Source organism: Scyliorhinus torazame, chromosome 16 (genome assembly GCF_047496885.1).
Source record: "Scyliorhinus torazame isolate Kashiwa2021f chromosome 16, sScyTor2.1, whole genome shotgun sequence".
Taxonomy (NCBI): domain Eukaryota; kingdom Metazoa; phylum Chordata; class Chondrichthyes; order Carcharhiniformes; family Scyliorhinidae; genus Scyliorhinus; species Scyliorhinus torazame.
The window spans coordinates 163,893,662-163,912,479 of NC_092722.1; the positions used below are offsets into that span (position 1 = coordinate 163,893,662).

An 18,818-nucleotide genomic window follows, 5' to 3' on the forward strand; every position below is an offset into this window, starting at 1 on the left:
GATCAAGGATAACCCTAAAGCTTTCTATAGATATGTCAGGAATAAAAGAATGACTAGGGCAAGAGTAGGGCCAGTCAAGGACAGTAGTGGGAAGTTGTACGTGGAGTCCGAGGAGATAGGAGAGGTGCTAAATGAATATTTTTCGTCAGCATTCACACAGGAAAAAGACAATGTTGTCGAGGAGAATACTGAAATTCAGGCTACTAGACTAGAAGGGCTTGAGGTTCATAAGGAGGAGGTGTTAGAAATTCTGGAAAGTGTGAAAATAGATAAGTTCTCAGGGCCAGATGGGATTTATCCTAGGATTCTCTGGGAAGCTAGGGAGGAGATTGGTGAGCCTTTGGCTTTGATCTTTAAGTCATCTTTGTCTAGAGGAATAGTGCCAGAAGACTGGCGGATAGCAAATGTTGTCCCCTTGTTCAAGAAGGGGAGTAGAGACAACCCCGGTAACTATAGACCAGCGAGCCTTACTTCTGTTGTGGGCAAAATCTTGGAAAGGTTTATAAGAGATAGGATGTATAATCATCTGGAAGGGAATAATTTGATTAGAGATAGTCAACATGGTTTTGTGAAGGGTAGGTCGTGCCTCACAAACCTTATTGAGTTCTTTGAGAAGGTGACCAAACAGGTGGATGAGGGTAAAGTAGTTGATGTGGTGTATATGGATTTCAGTAAAGCATTTGATAAGGTTCCCACGTTAGGCTGCTGCAGAAAATACAGAGGCATGGGATTCAGGGTGATTTAGCAGTTTGGATCAGAAATTGGCTAGCTGGAAGAAGACAAAGGGTGGTGATTGATGGGAAATGTTCAGACTGGAGTCCAGTTACTAGTGGTGTACCAGAAGGATCTGTTTTGGGGCCACTGCTGTTTGTCATTATAAATGACCTGGAGGAGGGCGTAGAAGGATGGGTGAGTAAATTTGCAGATGACACTAAAGTCGGTGGAGTTGTGGACAGTGTGGAAGGATGTTACAAGTTACAGAGGGACATAGATAAGCTGCAGCGCTGGGCTGAGAGGTGGCAAATGGAGTTTAATGCAGAAACGTGTGAGGTGATTCATTTTGGAAGAAATAACAGGAAGACAGAGTACTGGTCTAATGGTAAGATTCTTCGCAGTGTGGATGAGCAGAGAGATTTCGGTGTCCATGTACATAGATCCCTGAAAGTTGCCACCCAGTTGAGTGCGTTGTTAAGAAGGCGTACGGTGTGTTAGCTTTTATTGGTAGAGGGATTGAGTTTCGGAACCATGAGGTCTTGTTGCAGATGTACAAAACTCTGGTGTGGCCGCATTTGGAGTATTGCGTGCAATTCTGGTCGCCGCATTATAGGAAGGATGTGGAAGCATTGGAAAGGGTGCAGAGGGCAGTTACCAGAATGTTGCCTGGTATGGGGGGAAGATCTTATGAGGAAAGGCTGAGGGACTTGACGCTGTTTTCGTTAGAGAGAAGAAGGTTAAGAGGTGACTTAATTGAGGCATACAAGATGATCAGAGGATTGGATAGGGTGGACAGTGAGAGCCTTTTTCTTCGGAGGGTGATGTCTAGCATGAGGGGACATAGCTTTAAATTGAGGGGAGATAGATATAGGACAGATGTCAGAGGTAGGTTCTTTACTCAGAGAGTAGTAAAGGCGTGGAATGCCCTGCCTGCAACAGTAGTGGACTCGCCAACACTAAGGGCATTCAAATGGTCATTGGATAGACATATGGATGATAAGGGAATAGTGTAGATAGGCTTTAGAGTGGTTTCACAGGTCGGCACAACATCGAGGGCCGAAGGGCCTGTACTGCGCTGTAATGTTCTATGTTCTATGTTCTAATCAGAAAAAGGCCCATTTATTCCAACTCTGTGCTTCCTGTCTGCTAACCAGCTTTCTATCCATCTCAAGACACTATCCACAATCCCATGCACTCTAATCTTACCTAGTTATCTGCTATGTGAGACCTTGTTGAAAGCCTTCTGGAAGTATAAATAAACCACATCCACCGGTTCTCCCTGTTCAACTCTAATAGTTACGGACTTCCGGTTGCGGTGATGCCGAGCTAGCCGCACGTTTCGGCGGCTCCAGCTCCGACGGACCTTCGGGCTCTTTTAAGAGCCCCAATGGGGAATCTTTTGTCGACCCAGCCCGGTGTGGGGTGTGGGAGAAGGGAGTCCCCCCCCAAACGAAGGAGGAAGAAACTGGCGGCGGCGGCTGCAGCCCGAGGAATCATCGACCAAAAGGTCAGAGGGAGAGAAGTTCAAGATGACGGGGGAGAAAGCGCAGGCGACATGGGGGCCTGAGCAGGATGAAATCGTGAGACGGTGCGTGGAGCTGCTGAAGAGGGAGGTGCTGACCCCGTTGCTACAGGCAATTGAGGGGCTCAAGGAGACATTAAAGACCCAGGAGACAGAGCTTCGCGTGGTGGAGCAGAAGGTGACAGATATTGAGGACGAGATCCTGGGCCTGGCGGTTAAGACTCAGACACACGAGGCACTTCATAAAAAGTGCACTGAAAGGATCGAGGCCCTAGAAAACGGAGCGCGAAGGAAGAACCTTTGGATACTTGGTCTCCCTGAGGGTGTGGAAGGAGTGGACTGTGGAGCGTACGCAAGTACGATGCTGAGCTCACTGATGGGTGCTGAGGCCCCTACGGGCCCCATGGAGGTGGAGTGGGCAAATCGGATTCCGTCGAGAAGACCAAAAGCGGGAGAACCACCGAGGGCGATAATCGTGCGATTTTACCGCCTTAAGGACAGAGAAGTGGTCCTGAGATGGGCTAAAAAGGTGCGGAGTAGCAGATGGGAGAACGTTGTGGTACGGATATACCAGGATTGGAGTGCGGAGGTGGCGAGAAGGAGGGCGAGCTCCAACCGAGCCAAAGAGGTGTTGCATAAAAGGAAGGTGAAGTTTGGGATGCTGCAGGCGGCAAAACTATGGGTCACGTCTCAGGAGAGACGCCATTATTTCGAGACGGCGGAGGAAGCATGGTCCTTCATCAAAGAAGAGAAATTGGATGGGAACTGAGGGACTGATGCTGCAGGAAATGTTATTGTTATTGAGTTTGTTAATGTTATGGGTGAAGTTAATTGAGAAGCAAACTGGAAAGGGGGGAGACATTGGGGAAATGTGGGCGCCGGTGATGGGGGAAAGAAGGGACACAGTCGGAGAATAGGGAAGGGGAGGGGGAGGGGAAAGGGAGCTGCGCCATAAGAGGCGGGTCAGGTAAATGGATGTTCCCGTGCCAGAAAGAATAAGGCGGGAAGACAGGCGCAAGGCGGATGGGAGTTCCCCCACACGGGGGGGGGGGGGTCGAGGAGTGAGCAGGAGTAGCCGGGGTCAGTTGAAGTCAGCTGACTTACGGAAGTGACATGGGGGGAGCAATCAAGCTAGATAGGGATCTAGCCCGGGGGGGGGGGGGGGGGGGGGGGGGGGGGGGGGGGGGGGGGGACAACTGGGTTGCTGCTGCGGAAATCCAAAAGGAAATGGCTAAAGAGTGGGTGGGCGGGGATGGTGTGCGACGCTGGGGGAGCGAGCGAGAGCGCGGAGGCGGGATATGGGACTGGCCTAGAGAAGGTAATGGCTAGTCGACACGGGAGGGGGGCAGGTAGCCCCCTAGTGAGGCTGATCACGTGGAACGTGAGAGGCCTGAACGGACCGACAAAAAGGGCCCGAGTGCTCGCGCATTTGAAAGGACTAAGGGCAGACGTGGTTATGCTCCAAGAGACGCACCTAAAGGTGGCGGACCAAGTTAGGTTAAGGAAAGGATGGGTGGGACAGGTGTTCCACTCAGGACTGGACACAAAGAACAGAGGGGTGGCCATTTAGGTGGGGAAACGGGTAGCATTTGAAGCAAAGAACATCGTAGCAGATAGCGGAGGTAGATATGTAATGGTGAGTGGTAGGCTGGAGGGAATGGAGGTCGTGTTGGTTAATTTGTATGCCCCAAATTGGGACGATGCGGGATTTATGAGACGGTTGCTGGGGTGTATACCGGACCTGGAGGTAGGAAACTTGATTCTAGGAGGGGACTTTAATACGGTGCTAGACCCGGGGCTAGATAGATCCAGCTCAAGGACCGGAAGGAAGCCGGCAGCGGCCAAGGTACTTAAGGGGTTTATGGACCAAATGGGGGGAGTGGATCCATGGCGATTTCTTAGACCTAGGGCTAGGGAGTTTTCCTTCTTCTCCCATGTCCATAAAGTGTACTCCCGGATAGATTTTTTTGTTTTGGGAAGGTCGTTGATCTCTAGGGTGGAAGAAGCTGAGTACTCAGCCATAGCGGTTTCGGATCATGCCCCACATTGGGTGGACCTGGAATTAGGAGAGGGAAGCGAGCAGAGAACACTCTGGCGATTAGATGTGGGACTGATGGCGGATGAGGGAGTGTGTGCAAGAGTGCGAGGGTGTATTGAGAGATACCTGGAGGTCAATGACGACGGCGAGGTCCCTGTGGGAGTGGTATGGGAAGCACTAAAAGCGGTGGTCAGAGGAGAGCTGATCTCTATTGGGGCCCACAAAAGGAAAACAGAGGCCAAGGAAAGGGAAAGATTACTGGGGGAGATTTTAAGGGTGGACAGGGAATTTGCAGAGACCCCGGAGGAGGAATTGTACAGGGAGAGGCGACGACTCCAGACGGAGTTTGACCTTCTGACCACCAGAAAGGCGGAGGTACTGTGGAGGAAGGCACAGGGGAGGAGGTATGAATATGGGGAAAAGGCTAGTCGCCTGTTGGCTCATCAATTGCGAAAGAGGGCAGCAGCGAGGGAGATAGGAGGAATTAGAGACGAAAGGGGAGACACGGTGCGAAGGGCAGGAAAGATAAATGAGGTGTTCAAGACCTTTTATGAGGAACTGTATAGGTCTCAACCCCCAGAGCGAGAGGAGGGGATGCGGCAGTTCCTGGACCAATTGAGGTTCCCGAAAGTGAAGGAGCAGGAGGTGGTAGGCCTGGGGGCACCGATTGAGGTGGACGAGGTCATTAAGGGACTGGGAAGCATGCAAGCAGGGAAGGCCCCGGGGCCAGACGGGTTCTCGGTGGAATATTACAGAAAATATGTGGACTTGTTGGCCCCGTTGATGGTGAGGACGTTCAATAAGGCCAGGGAAGGGGGGGACTCTACCCCCGACGATGTCGGAGGCGACGATATCGCTAATTTTGAAGAGGGACAAAGATCCGTTGCAGTGCGGGTCCTATAGACCTATTTCACGATTAAACGTGGACGTCAAATTGCTGGCAAAGGTACTGGCATCGAGGATAGAGGACTGTGTCCCGGGGGTGGTGCACGAAGACCAGACAGGGTTCGTAAAAGGGAGACAACTGAATGTTAACGTGCGACGACTATTAGGGGTGATAATGATGCCCCCAGTGGAGGGGGAGGCAGAGATAGTGGCGGCAATGGATGCAGAGAAGGCATTTGATAGGGTGGAGTGGGAGTATTTATGGGAAGTGTTAAGGAGGTTTGGGTTTGGGAACGGGTTTATTAGCTGGGTTAGACTTCTTTATGGGGCTCCAATGGCAAGCGTAGTTACATGTCGACATAGATCGGAGTATTTCCGACTGTATAGGGGAACAAGACAGGGATGCCCGCTGTCTCCATTGTTGTTCGCGTTGGCAATTGAAACTCTGGCCATGGCGTTGAAAGACTCCAGGAAATGGAGAGGGGTGATTAGAGGGGGAGAAGAACACCGAGTCTCGTTATATGCGGATGACCTATTGTTATACGTGTCGGACCCAGCGGGGGGGGACGATAGAGGTTATGCGAATTTTGAGGGGGTTCGGGGAATTTTCGGGGTATAGGCTAAACATGGGGAAGAGTGAATTATTTGTGATACATCCAGGGGACCAGAGTAGAGAGATAGAAGGCTTGCCGCTAAGGAAAGTGGAAAGAAACTTCCGACACCTGGGGATTCAGATCGCTAGGAGCTGAGGAACCTTGCACAGACTTAATCTGACACGGCTGGTAGAACAAATGGAGGAGGACTTCAAGAGGTGGGACATGCAGCCTCTCTCGCTGGCGGGCAGGGTGCAAGCAATTAAGATGATGGTCCTCCCGAGGTTCTTATTTGTATTTCAATGTCTCCCTATATTAATCACCAAGACCTTCGTTAATAAAACAGACAGGAGCAACATGAGCTTCGTGTGGGCAGGGAAAGTCCCGAGAGTAAGGAGGGGGTTCCTTCAGCGTAGTAGGGACAGAGGAGGATTGGCACTACCGAACTTGGGCGATTACTATTGGGCCGCCAATGTGGCAATGATACGTAGATGGATGATGGAGGGTGAGGGAGCGGCGTGGAAAAGACTGGAGAGAAAGTCCTGTAAAGGGACGAGTTTAGAGGCGCTGGTGACGGCGCCGCTACCGTTCTCACCTAAAAAGTTTACCACGAACCCGGTGGTGGCGGCAACACTGAATATCTGGGGACAGTGGAGGCGACAGAGAGGGGTACAGGGAGCTCTGGTGGGGTCCCCTATCAGGAACAGCCATAGGTTCGCCCCAGGAAGAATGGATGGAGGATTTGAGAGCTGGTACCAGTTGGGAATTAGGAGGGTGGGAGATTTATTTATAGATGGGACTTTTGCGAGCTTGGGAGCATTGGAGGAAAAGTATAAGTTGCCCCGGGGGAATTTCTTGAGATATATGCAGGTGAGGGCGTTTACTAGACAACAGGTGAGGGAATTTCCGTTGCTCCCGACACAGGGGATACAGGACAGAGTGCTTTCAGGGGTGTGGGTCGGAGAGGGCAAGGTGTCAGAGATTTACCGAGAGATGAGGGAAGAGGGGGAGGAATCGGTGGGCGAACTAAAAGGAAAGTGGGAAGAAGAACTGGGGGAGGAGATAGAGGAGGGTATGTGGGCTGATGCCCTAAGCAGGGTAAATTCCTCTTCCTCATGCGCCAGGCTTAGCCTGATTCAATTTAAGGTGCTACATAGAGCACACATAACGGGAGCAAGATTGAGCAGGTTCTTTGGAGTGGAGGACAAATGTGGGAGGTGTGGCGGGAGCCCGGCAAACCACGCACATATGTTTTGGGCGTGCCCGGCACTGGAAGGGTATTGGAAGGGAGTGACGGGAGTGATTTCGCAAGTGGTGAAGGCCCGGGTCAAACCAGACTGGGGGTTAGCTCTATTTGGAGTTGCGGAAGAGCCGGGAGTGCAGGAGGCGAAAGAGGCCGACGTTGTGGCCTTTGCGTCCCTAGTAGCCCGGCGCAGGATCCTACTCATGTGGAAGGAGGCGAAACCCCCCGGACTGGAGGCCTGGGTAAATGATATGGCGGGGTTCATTAAACTGGAGCAGATAAAGTTTGCCCTGAGAGGATCGGCTCAAGGGTTCACCAGGCGGTGGCAGCCATTTCTCGGCTACCTAGGGGAACGTTAGAGGGAAGACAGATGACCAGCAGCAGCAACCCAGGGGGAGGGGGCGGAGGGTTTTTTTTAGTTTAGTTTAGGTCAATAGATAAGGGGGTTTTGTTACTTGTGTATTGTTAAAAATTTCTGTCTTGTTACTGTTGCGTTTGTAAGAGGAAAAATTGTTGTTTGGGAAAAAAAATTTCAATAAAATATATATTTTTAAAAAAACTCTAATAGTTACATATTCAAAGAATTCCAGTAGATTTGTCAAGGATGATTTCCCTTTTGTAAATACATGCTGACTTTGTCTGATTTTCTTCAGCTCCTCAATAAAACTTGTGTTTCTCAGAATTTCCAGCACATTATTCATGTCTTCCTTTGTGAAAACAGAAGCAAAGTAGGTATTTAGTTCCTCAGCCATTTCTTTGTTCCCCATTATGAATTCCCCTGTTTCTGACTGTAAGGAGCATCAACAACAGCATCCTAGCAGGAGCTGTGAGGCTGAATTTGCGGTATCCCAGTCGCATGTTTCTCAGCGGCACATCCGTTTGCTGACGGTGGGATTCTACACTCCCACCACTTGTCAATGGGATTTCCATTTGAACCGACCCTACTCCGCCATGAAACCCGCTGGCAAGGTGGGTGCGCTGCGGCAGGAAAAGTGAATCACAACAGATGGGAGAATTTCTGCCAAGAGCACCAGAATCGAGCCATGATCAGCCGAAGCCAACTCTGCTGGGCCGGTCATGTGCTTAGGATGTCAGAGTCTCGACTGCCAAAGCAAATCTTCTTTGACCAGCTCAAGGCAGGCTCCTGAATAAGAGGAGGACAAAGGAAGTGCTTCAGAGACATCCTGAAGTCTTACCTCAAGAAATGCAACATAGATAGATGTCAATGCCTCAGAGACCCTTGCCCAGAAGAGACCTACTTTGAGGAACCTCCTGATTGAAGGAGGACACCTGAAGGCAAGAGGAAACCCGGAAAAAGAGCCTGAGAAAGAAATACCAGCGACCTAAAGTCCAAGGACTGATCCCATTTCCCTGATATACCTACAAGTGTACGGTTGGTAATGTGGCTAGGATTGGGCTCATCAGCCACGCAAGGACCCACAGAACCCAATCCACCTAACCTGCACATCTTTGGACTGTGGGAGGAAACCGGAGCACCCAGAGGAAACCCACGCACACACGGCGAGGATGTGCAGACTCCGCACAGACAGTGACCCAACACAGAATCGAACCTGGGACCCTGAAGCTGTGAAGCAATTGTACTAACCACAATGCTACCGTGCTGCCCATGACTAGTGGGGTATCGCAGAGATCTGTGTTAGGACCCCAAATGTTTTCATTATATATTAATGAGTTGGACTAGGGAACTAAATATATTATATCCAAATTTGCAGATGGTATAAAGTTGGGTGGGAGGTTGAACTGTGAGGAGGATGTAGAGATACTTCAGTGGGATTTGGACAGGCTGAGTGAGTGGGCATGTGCATGGCAGATGCAGCATAATGTGGATAAATGTGAGGTTATCCAATTTGGGAGCAAAAATTGGTAGGCAGATTATTATTCGAATGGATTTAAATTGAGAGTGGTGTCCTTGTGCATTAGCCGCTGAAAATAAGCGTGCAGGTATATTGGGGTAAAGAAGGAAAATGGTATGTTGGCTTTCATAGCGAGAGGATTTCAGTATAGGAATAGGGATGTTTTACTGCAATTATATAGGGCAATGGTGAGGCCACACCTGAAGCATTATGTGCAGTTTTGGTGTCCTTATCCGGGATCAGGGTATTTAATTTGATGAGCAGCCATGATCATAATGAATTTTGGAGCAGGCTCGAAGGGCCGAATGGCCTGCTCCCCCTTTTATTTTCTATGTATGTTTCTATATATGTTAGTACGCCTGTCCTCCCAGCTGATGTGGAGAATCTGTCTCAGACAACATTAATGGTACCTCTCCAAGGCCTTCAGGTGGCATCTGTACATAGTCCAAGTTTCTTAGCCGTATAGAAGAGTTGGGAGGATGACTGCCTTTTACATAGGGACCTTGGTGTCAGCATGAATTTTGGGGTGGCCAAAGACTCTCATCCTTAGGCGTCCAAAGGAGGCGCTCGCAAATTGGATCCCAGCATTGATGTCAGCCTTAGGTGATAGATGGCTCCCCAGGTAGGGGAAGGTTTGGCAAGGTTTATCCATTGATCTTCATGGAGGTAGAGACCGGATCTTGCTCTGGGGTGGATTGGTAGAGAATTGAGTCTTCTAGAGGTTGAGGCAGAGAAGGTTCTTCGGTGGCGCATTGCTTGGAGATTTTCTTCTGAGAGAGTGGAGATGACGATATCATCCACATACTGCAGTTCCACCATGATGTCAGGGTCTTGGCAAGGTGAAAGATGGCAGTGATGGAGAAAAGGGTGGGGGTGATGCTACATCCCTGCTTGACTCCAATCTTGACCTCAAAGTTTTGTGTTGGTGAGGGCTGTTTCTGACGTCTTGCCATAGAGGAGTCAGAGGATGTTGATGAATTTCTCTGGACAGCTGTCCTTTGCCAGGGTCTTCCATAGCACTTCCCGATTAACTGAGTCAAAAGCTTTGGTCAGATCAATGAAGGCCATTTAGAATGGTTGATGTTGCTCCTGGCTTTCTCTTAAAGTTGCTGAGCAACAAAAATCACATTTGTGATGGAAGATAGGAAATATTTTCAGTCATTACCACAGTCTGCTTTGTCTCCTTTTTGAACATAATGGCAATGAAAGCTCCCCTGCATTTGGCAGGAATTTTTTCTCTGTCCCAGATTTTCAAGAACAGCTGATGGAGATGACAGGTGATCTCTTTGAAAATCCCCACTGGAATCTGGTCCATTTCTACTGCTTTTCCATTCTTCACCTGCTTAATGGCATCTTCGACTTCGTCCATGCTTGGTGCGAGTTCAAGATCATCTTTGATGGGGAGTTAGGGGTTTCCTCAAACCCGTCCTCTTCTACTGTATCATGGTTTAGGAGTTCTTTGAAGTGTTCTCTGGCTCTCAAGAGGGCTCCGTCCTTACTCCATGCAGGTTTGAGACCTAGAGAGTTAGGTCCATATATTGCTTTGGTAGCACTGCAGTGGCCCCGGTGTTGTGTTTGTCGGCAAGGAGTTGCTGCTCCTTCACTTTATCAGTCCACCATTGGTCTTGATTTCCTTAGTTCTTCTTTGTACCTCCGCCTTGGCTGATTGATGAGCTCACAGCTTAGTTGGCCATAAAACACTTGAGCTGCTATCGAGTCCTGTCCACCCAGCAAAACCAGGAGACAGGTCCTTCAGTGAATTAATGAACATTTTAGAGGGGCAGTTCTCTCCTAAACCGTTACTGATTGCAAGTATTGGATTTACTCCAGCATTCCCCCACCATAGTTAGGAAAGGATCCGATTCCACCACCATAGTTAGGAAGAAGGCAAAACCATTTTACACTTTATAGCATCTTTAAGGAAGTTAGCTAGACATTGTGAGTTTAGTGTAACATTTGATGATACTCTTCGAGACAGGCTGGTTTGTGGGTTACAAAATGAAGCAATTCAGAGGAAGCTGCTTACTGTCAGTGATTTACTCTGAAACCTGCCGTGGACGTTGCTACGGCTGTGGTGCTTGCAGAGAGAGAAGCCTCACAGTTAGGGTCTGGAGCAAAGATCCACAAATGGATACCTCGTGGAACAGGGCTGCAAAGGTGCAACCATATCACCATTGTACACAGGTTGGACACTCAGTGGGGGAATGCTGGAGTAAATCAAATACTTGCAAGAACTCTAGCAAGAAGGGTTACATTGGCAAAGTGTATTAGGCTCAGAAAACTTATCCTATACCAAGAAGGTGCAAGAAGAACAATGCAAGTAAACAATCTAGTCATGTCTACAAATTAGTGAGTGAAGCTCATGATTACTCAAAAGACAGCGAAGTCAAGCTACTGCAAAGAGCTAAAGCTAGGATTTTGTCAATGCATGGAGATCCATAATGTTTTTGGGCATATCCAAAACCTGAATATCATGAAATTAAAATGCAAGTGGATATGGGTGCAGCAGTATCGCTAATATCTGAGTCAATCCATCTCTGCCCTTCAGTGTCATAGGATTCGATTTTGACAGTGTTGGATCCTTTTGCATCAGGTCTTGATTTCCTTTGCAGACACTGGTAATGTCTCTAAGAAATTTAGAGTCATCGTGACCTCCTCCAATGCCGGCAAGAGAGCCGGGCTTCTGGGCAGCGGGAGGTAACTCAAGCCATCAGCGTTAGCTATTCGCATTCCTGGGCAAAGCTCTTTCAGCTCCAAATAACAGAGCCCAATGCTGTATCGGCTGGAGGCAATAGGGGGATCCCCTTATCCTCGAAAAGTTCCGATAAGGGCTTGTGGTTGATCACTATTATAAAACACCTGCCATAGGCGTAGTGGTGAAAATCTTTTATATCAAACATGACCGCCAAACCCACCTTCTCGATTTGGGAATACCTCCATTCGGCATACGAGAGAGACCTGGATGTGTAAGCAATGGGCCTTTCCTTTCCGTCTTTCCGATGGTGTGACAGTACTGCCCCAACCCCGTAAAGGGAAACATCACAAGTCAGGATGAGTTCCTTTTTGGGGTCGAAATGGCCCAATAAATTGGATAACAGCAGCTGTCGTTTTACTTTCTTGAAGGCCTCCACCTGTGGTGCTTTCCAAGACCATTTTTGGTACTTTCGCAATAGTATGTATAGTGGAGACAGAAAAGAGGCCAAATTTGTGATAAACGTCCCATAATAATTAACTAGTCCCAGGAAGGATTTCAATTCCACGGTGTTTCTTGAAGTTGGTGTTTCCCTGATGGCCCTCACCTTGTCCTCCACTGGATGTAAGCCTTTTTATCCACCCAATAGCTCAAATAAGTCACTTTGCTCACTTGGAAAATGCTTTATTCCCTCTTCAGATGTACCCCAGATTTCAAAAGTTACAGTAAGACGTCCTCTAGTTTTGACAGGCGCTCTCGTTCTGAACTGCCCATGAGCAGAACATGTACACTGCCACTTTAGCTAACCCATGGATTATGTTCTCCATGACCTGTTGGAATATGGGGCACGCTGACGATACCGCAAAGGGTAAACGAGTACACTCATGCAAGCCCTTGTGCGTATTGATTGTAACGTATTTGCGGAAAGGCTCATCTAATTCGAGTTGAAGATAGGGGCGGCTCAAATCTAACTTGGTGAATGTCTGACCACCTGGTAACTTGGCATATAGATCTTATACTCGTGGCATGGGTACCTATCCAATTTGAAAACCTAATTGAACGTAAGCTTATAATCCCTGCAGAGGTGGGCCGATTTGTCCGACTTAAGGACAGGGGTGACAGGCGCTGCCCACTTTGGGAGTTGCAGTGATTGTATCATACCCAAAATTCCCAGACGCCCAATCTCAGTCTCTACTTTCTCTAACATTAAATATGGAACCGGTCTTGCTCTAAAATATTTAGGCTTAGTGTCGGGGTTGACATAAATTGTGGCTCTGGCTCCGTTTTTTTTTCCAAGGCCATCCGGGAATACTTCATGGTATTTGCTGATAACTTCATACAGTCTTTCCACGCCCAGCCTGAAAATCTCTAGCCAGTTCAACCTGATACTCTGGAGACAATCGCCCCCATTAGACTTGCTCCCTGCTCCTGCACAACAAGGTGTGAAACTCGAGCTGATTGTTGCCTGTAGGTCACTGGGGTCATTGTGGTGCCCTTAATCTGCAAAGATCCTTCAAATGTGGATGGCTAGTCTGGACGTCTAGACTCAAGGAGTAGATACCAGTTTGGAGGGGATCAAATGTCTGCTCTCCAATGTCAGAAACAGGATGTCTACCTCCATTTCTAATGGGTGATGATTTACCAGCAGTTCTATCATAATTGGGGTGGGCATGGTCATGATGATATGGTTTAGTTGCATTGGCTCTGCTTCTGAGAATGGGTATTGCTGCAGCGCTGAGACACACCCCGCTGTTTACCAGCCCTTTGCTGGCCCTACTTAAGTGGATTTCCTGCGCTGGGGAGCTGAGCTCGACAGCAGGACCAGCTCCTCACGGATAAGGGTGCCATTTTGAATGACTGCATGGAATATGAATTTCCCTATTGAGCGGGCAGTAGCTCGTCCAATAGGAAATGAATAGTGGGAGCTAAAAACCCTCTGTTCCAACCTGGACTGGCATCTCCTTAGGCCCCCAGGTTTGGATGCATGTGTTGTAAGCCATGGCTGCAGCCTTTTCTGTTACTGCAATAAAGGGGTTTTGTTTTGTAAGATTGGCCTTCGCAAAGTCATTGCATATCATCTCACTGATTGAATATGATGATGTGGGAATATGGTCATGGTCAGTGACTGGACATACATGAACTAAGAAACAATTTATTCCATACCTAGGCGATTTTCATTTTGATAATTTAGAGCTATTTACAATCTATTGTAAAGATTTTCAGCTTTACAGAAAGGTGCAGCAAAAGGCCTTCATAGTGAGAGGATTCGAGCATAGGAGCAGGAATGTCTTGCTGTAATTTACAGGGCCTTGGTGAGGCCACACCTGGAATATTGTGTGCAGTTTTGGCCTCCTTATTTGAGAAAGGATATTCTTGCTACAGAGGGAGGGTAGAGAAGGTTTACCAGACTGATTCCTGGGATGGCCGGACTGAGGTATGAGGAGAGATTGAGTTGGTCAGGATTGTATTCACTGGAGTTTAGAAGAATGAGAGGGGATCTCATAGAATTCTATAAAACTCTAATAAGGTAAATGCAGGAAGGGTGTTCTGGATTGGCAGGGGTGTCCAGAACCAGGGTACATAGTCTAAGGAAAAGGGGTGAACCATATAGATGAGAAGATATTTCTTCACCTAGAGAGTGGTTGGCCTGTTCAATGTTTTACCCCGCAAGCAGTTTGAAGCCAAGAGAGATCTTGGGGCTAAAGAAATTAAAGGATATGGGGTGAAAGCTAGAACAGGTTACCTACATGGGTGATCAGCCATGACCATAATGAATGGCGGAGCAGGCTTGAAGGGCTGAATGGCCCACCCCCACTCCTATTTTCTATGTTCCTATGTTTCTCCACCCACCAAACAAAAGCAAGGTATAGGAATTCATTTATGTGGAGAGCTATATGTGAGCTAGCCTGTTGAAATTATCTATTAAAGTCCCCAAATTAGAAGTGGATTTTGAGCTCCAAAGATTCTTTGGAAATAACCTTACTGTACTTATCAGTGACACGGCATCAAACTTCAGAAGCTCTGGTGGACCAATTTCCTGAGACAAGAATTATCAAAATGCAAGACTGCCTGATCTTACACAATGCCACGATAAAATTCCACACAACCATTTTTTTTTCTAATTCAAGCTTTCTTTTACGGAAAGAAAGGAAATTATTGCATTCATATAGCACCTTCCATAACTTCAGGAAATCCAAAAGCGCCGTCTAACCAATGAATTGTTTTCGAAGCATATTCAATGTTGTAATGTAAGAAACATGGGAAACTATTTGGGCACAGCAAGATCCCACAAGGAGCAGTGCGATGAATGGCCAGGTTATCTGTATTTTAGCTGTTGGGGATCAATATTTCCAAGGGAAATAGGAAGATCTCCCTGCTCCCCTTCTTCGAATAATGCTGTTAATAATGAGCTACAAATCACTGTCATTGCTTGAAAGGCTGGAGGATGATCTGACCCCATCTGTAACCAGCCTCGCTGTCGGTCTCTGTTAGTCAACATTCTTTTAATGCTAATGTTTCAACATGCAAGTATGCTTGATAAAGCCAAATCAGGCCACCTCAGGGTAGACTGGATGAGTGATGCCACTGAGCAACCTTAGATGACTAAATGGAGCTTCTCAGGACCAATTGTTCTGTCTGAGCAGCGAAGTGCCCTCAGCTGAGGTATTTCCAGAGAATGCAGGTCAGAGATGGGCCAGTAAAACCAGGCACCAGTGAAATTATTATTCGGAAGAAAGGGTAGATAAATCAGGGAATAGTGATAAGTGGCATCGAGTTTATGTTTTGTTAAAAGACATAAGCTGCAAGAAGAATAGAAAATTGAGTTAATGTGTGGCACGGTATTGAAGTGCTGAGTTATAAGGAGATTACGGGTAATTCCATGATCCCTGCTTCCATTGAGACGCAGGAAATGTGGATTCGAGAAAGAACTACAACATTGCAGAAGCTACTAAAACATTTTGATCACCATTGACCTCATACTTAACTAGTTAGTCATAAAGAGGGGCTGGTTTAGCACACTGGGCTAAATCGCTGGCTTTTTAAAGCAGACCAAGGCAGACCAGCAGCACAGTTCAATTCCCGTACCAGCCTCCCCGAACAGGCGCTGGAATGTGGCGACTAGGGGCTTTTCACAGTAACTTCATTTGAAGCCTACTTGTGACAATAAGCGATTTTCATTTTTTTCATTTCAAGTGCTCAAGTCTCCCATTTCTTCCTCCAATACTTGTCTGCATTAAAATTGACCAATCATTATTTTGCCTATTTGCATATTGTTGTAGTTACTGAGCTTTGCCTCAGAACCACTGACATTTTCAGTTTAGCCTGATCTCCAGAATTAACCTAATTTGTACACAATTCCTAAATCTGGTTATAATTGTAAAAAGAAATCCGGAATGGTCATGCACTGACTTTCACCATATTGAGACTTTGGTTTTGACTTCTTGATAATTAGAACATCTATTGCTGTAAATTCAAGCTAAAGCCAAAGCTGAAACTGCTAAAGCGTTCAGAGACTTGCCCTACTGGATTAGCGCTGCTGCCTCACAGCACCAGGGACCCAGGATCGATTCCGACCTCGGGTGACTGTCTGCGTGGAGTTTGTACATTCTCCCCGTGTCTGTGTGGGTTTCCTCTGCGTGCTCCAGTTTCCTCCCACAGTCCAATGATGTGCAGGTTAGGTAGATTGGCCGTGCTAAATTGCACTTTAGTGTCCAAAGATTAGGTGGGGTGACGGGGATAGGACGGGGGGGAGTAGCCCTAGGTAGGGTGCTCTTGCAGAGGGTAGGTGCAGACTCGATGGGCAAATGGCCTCCTTCTGCGCTGTGAGGATTCTATATATTCTTTACCGAATTTTTCACACTAAAATCAAGGAGTCAAAAACCAGGTGGCATAGATTTAAAGTAATTACGAAAAGGGGATGGGAGATGAGGAAAGATGTTTTACCCAGGGCAGCAGGGGCCTGGAATTCAATAACGTGCTGGAGGCAGAAAGTCTCATCATATTTGAAATGTACTTGGATGTCTATTTACAGAGTCATGAGTGTAACGGACTGAGTGCAGGAAGATGGAATTATGCTGGGTATCTCTTGTAAGATGGTATGAATACAAATGGCCGAGTGCCGTCCTTTTGTGTTGTAAAGTTTTAATGATTTTAAAGTAATCCTATGTAAGCCATATATTGTCAATGTTCTCTGTTGATTATTCTTTTTGTCTACTGTGTACGTACTGTGTACGTTCCCTCGGCTGCAGAAAAATACTTTTCACTGTACTTCGGTACATGTGACAATAAATCAAATCACATCAATCAATAAGCAGGGGCTGGATTCTCTGTTTTGGAGACTAAGTGCGGCCGCCGGTGTAGAATCATGCGAACGGCGCGCTCCCTCGAGGAGCGCCGGCCAGGAGAAATTCGATCATGCAAATTGGCCAGCACGCAGTCCGCCCAATTCCCGTCCCCACTGGCATCTGATTCGCTGGGGTTGGGATTCTCATTCAGAGTCTGACAAGCTGGAGCAGCTTTTAAGCATTCCACTCACCGCAGACTGTCATTCCAGCCAATACAATGGCAGCTAAAAGACCTGCCCCAAGGTTCCAGGAGTCAGAGGTCAACCAAATGCTGGACGCCATTGTGGAAAGGAGGGACACCCACTTCCCCAGGGTGGGACGAAGACTCAAACCTGCCACACTAAACAGCGCGTGGAATGAGATGGCAGAGGTTGTCAGTGCTGCCAGCCTTCACCAGGCAGACTAGCACACAATGCTGATAGAAGATAAAGGACAGCTCGGGTGAGTAACCACCTCTGTGTCCCTGGCATCACTCCTCCCGTCTGCCCCTATTCCCCTGGAGGCCAACAACACCCCACCTGTCTGTATCTCCCTTACAACCCACCCTGCACGAACAGCCAACACATGTATTGTCCGGGAGCCTTGCACACACATGCCACGAGCTACAGAAACCCCTAAATCCCACCTACCAGCATTTCACTATTTCCTTTCTGTGACCCCAAGGATAAAATGGGCCATAATCGCCATGTGTCTTTTGTTTGGGGTGAGCACTGCTAATCGCCTGATCCCTTTGCAGTGGCGCAGTGCTTGTGAGGAATGCACTGAGAAATGCCAACACCTGGCGGGCCGGTGATTGAGCATGGCCACACCCATCCCCTTGATGGTACTGCTGGTGTATGAAGGTTGCCAGAGGGGCAGTTTGAGTGGGGATTCACATGATCAGGTATGCTCAGAGCATATGCAGGATACTGTCAGCAGTCGGCAATCTCAAAAGCCAGGAGCCTGTAAGTTACCCTGGTGATGGGTTTAAATGATTTTATCGCAGCAATGGGGGTCTCAGCCAGGGTACCAGGGGGACAAACCAAGTCTACACACTTGCCACCAAGTCATTCCCACTGCTCCATGAGGTCTAGGCATACACATAATCAGGGGTTAGTGAAGTAATTGAAGTAAAAGGATTAGAGTAGAGTTAAGGAAAAATGTTTCCACCTAGTGAGAATCTGGAACTTACTGCCAGCAAGGATGGTAGAGACAGCAACCCTCATCCCATTTAATAAATACATGAATATGAAGTACTGTAACCTACTGTAGCAGGGATGTGGACCAAAAGCTAGAAACTGGGTTAAGGTGAAAAGCTCTTATTTGATCAGCATAGACTCCTTGGGCTGAATAGCCTCCTTCTGCATCCTAAATATCAACGATTCTATACAGGTCCGTGATGATAGAAGTAGCTCTATACGTACTTCACAAACTCAAATCAAGAAAGAGCAGCTTAATTTAAATAATTGTGTCCTGAAACGTTTCAATTAACTTATTAGGATTGAGCTATGCTGAATGAAGCCAAGTCCGATTGAAGGAGTTAAAGATGAAAAATAAAACTGATTGAGTTAGGAACTACTATCAGAATTGTTTGAGTTAAGTGAACCTTGGAACTCCTCTCAATAGAGGTTCAAAGATTACCTGGGCGCAGTACCAAAAGTTGGCTCCTAGCCATGTGCTGCAGGAGTGACATTTCAGTACGGAAAAAGTGTGTCTTGAGTAAGTGCTGTGTGGGCAGTAAGTAACTGTATGTATATATATATGCACATGTAAACTTTAAACCCAGACTAGTACTTGGATTACCAGTCACAAAGAACCTCCGGCAATAAAGGTAGGGTGTTCAGCCTCAATGTTTACGTTCCATTATTTCGACTCACAGTTGTTAACTGTTGCACTGATAGGTATGTAAAATTGCTTCCTTCCTTGTTAATAT

The 18,818-nt window shown here is 47.5% G+C and overlaps 1 protein-coding gene across 2 annotated transcripts in view; it reads left to right on the forward strand.

The window, feature by feature from the left end:
- The first annotated feature begins 18,486 nt into the window (after positions 1-18,486).
- The window catches only part of acsl5 (acyl-CoA synthetase long chain family member 5), an 83,965-nt gene continuing 83,633 nt past the window's right edge, over positions 18,487-18,818 (forward strand). The window contains exon 1 of one of the 2 annotated variants that reach the window (XM_072479365.1): positions 18,487-18,604. The gene's annotated coding sequence lies outside the window, so the exon portion shown is untranslated. Of the gene's footprint in view, positions 18,717-18,818 lie in introns of both variants that reach the window. The other variant, XM_072479364.1, reaches the window with a different exon arrangement.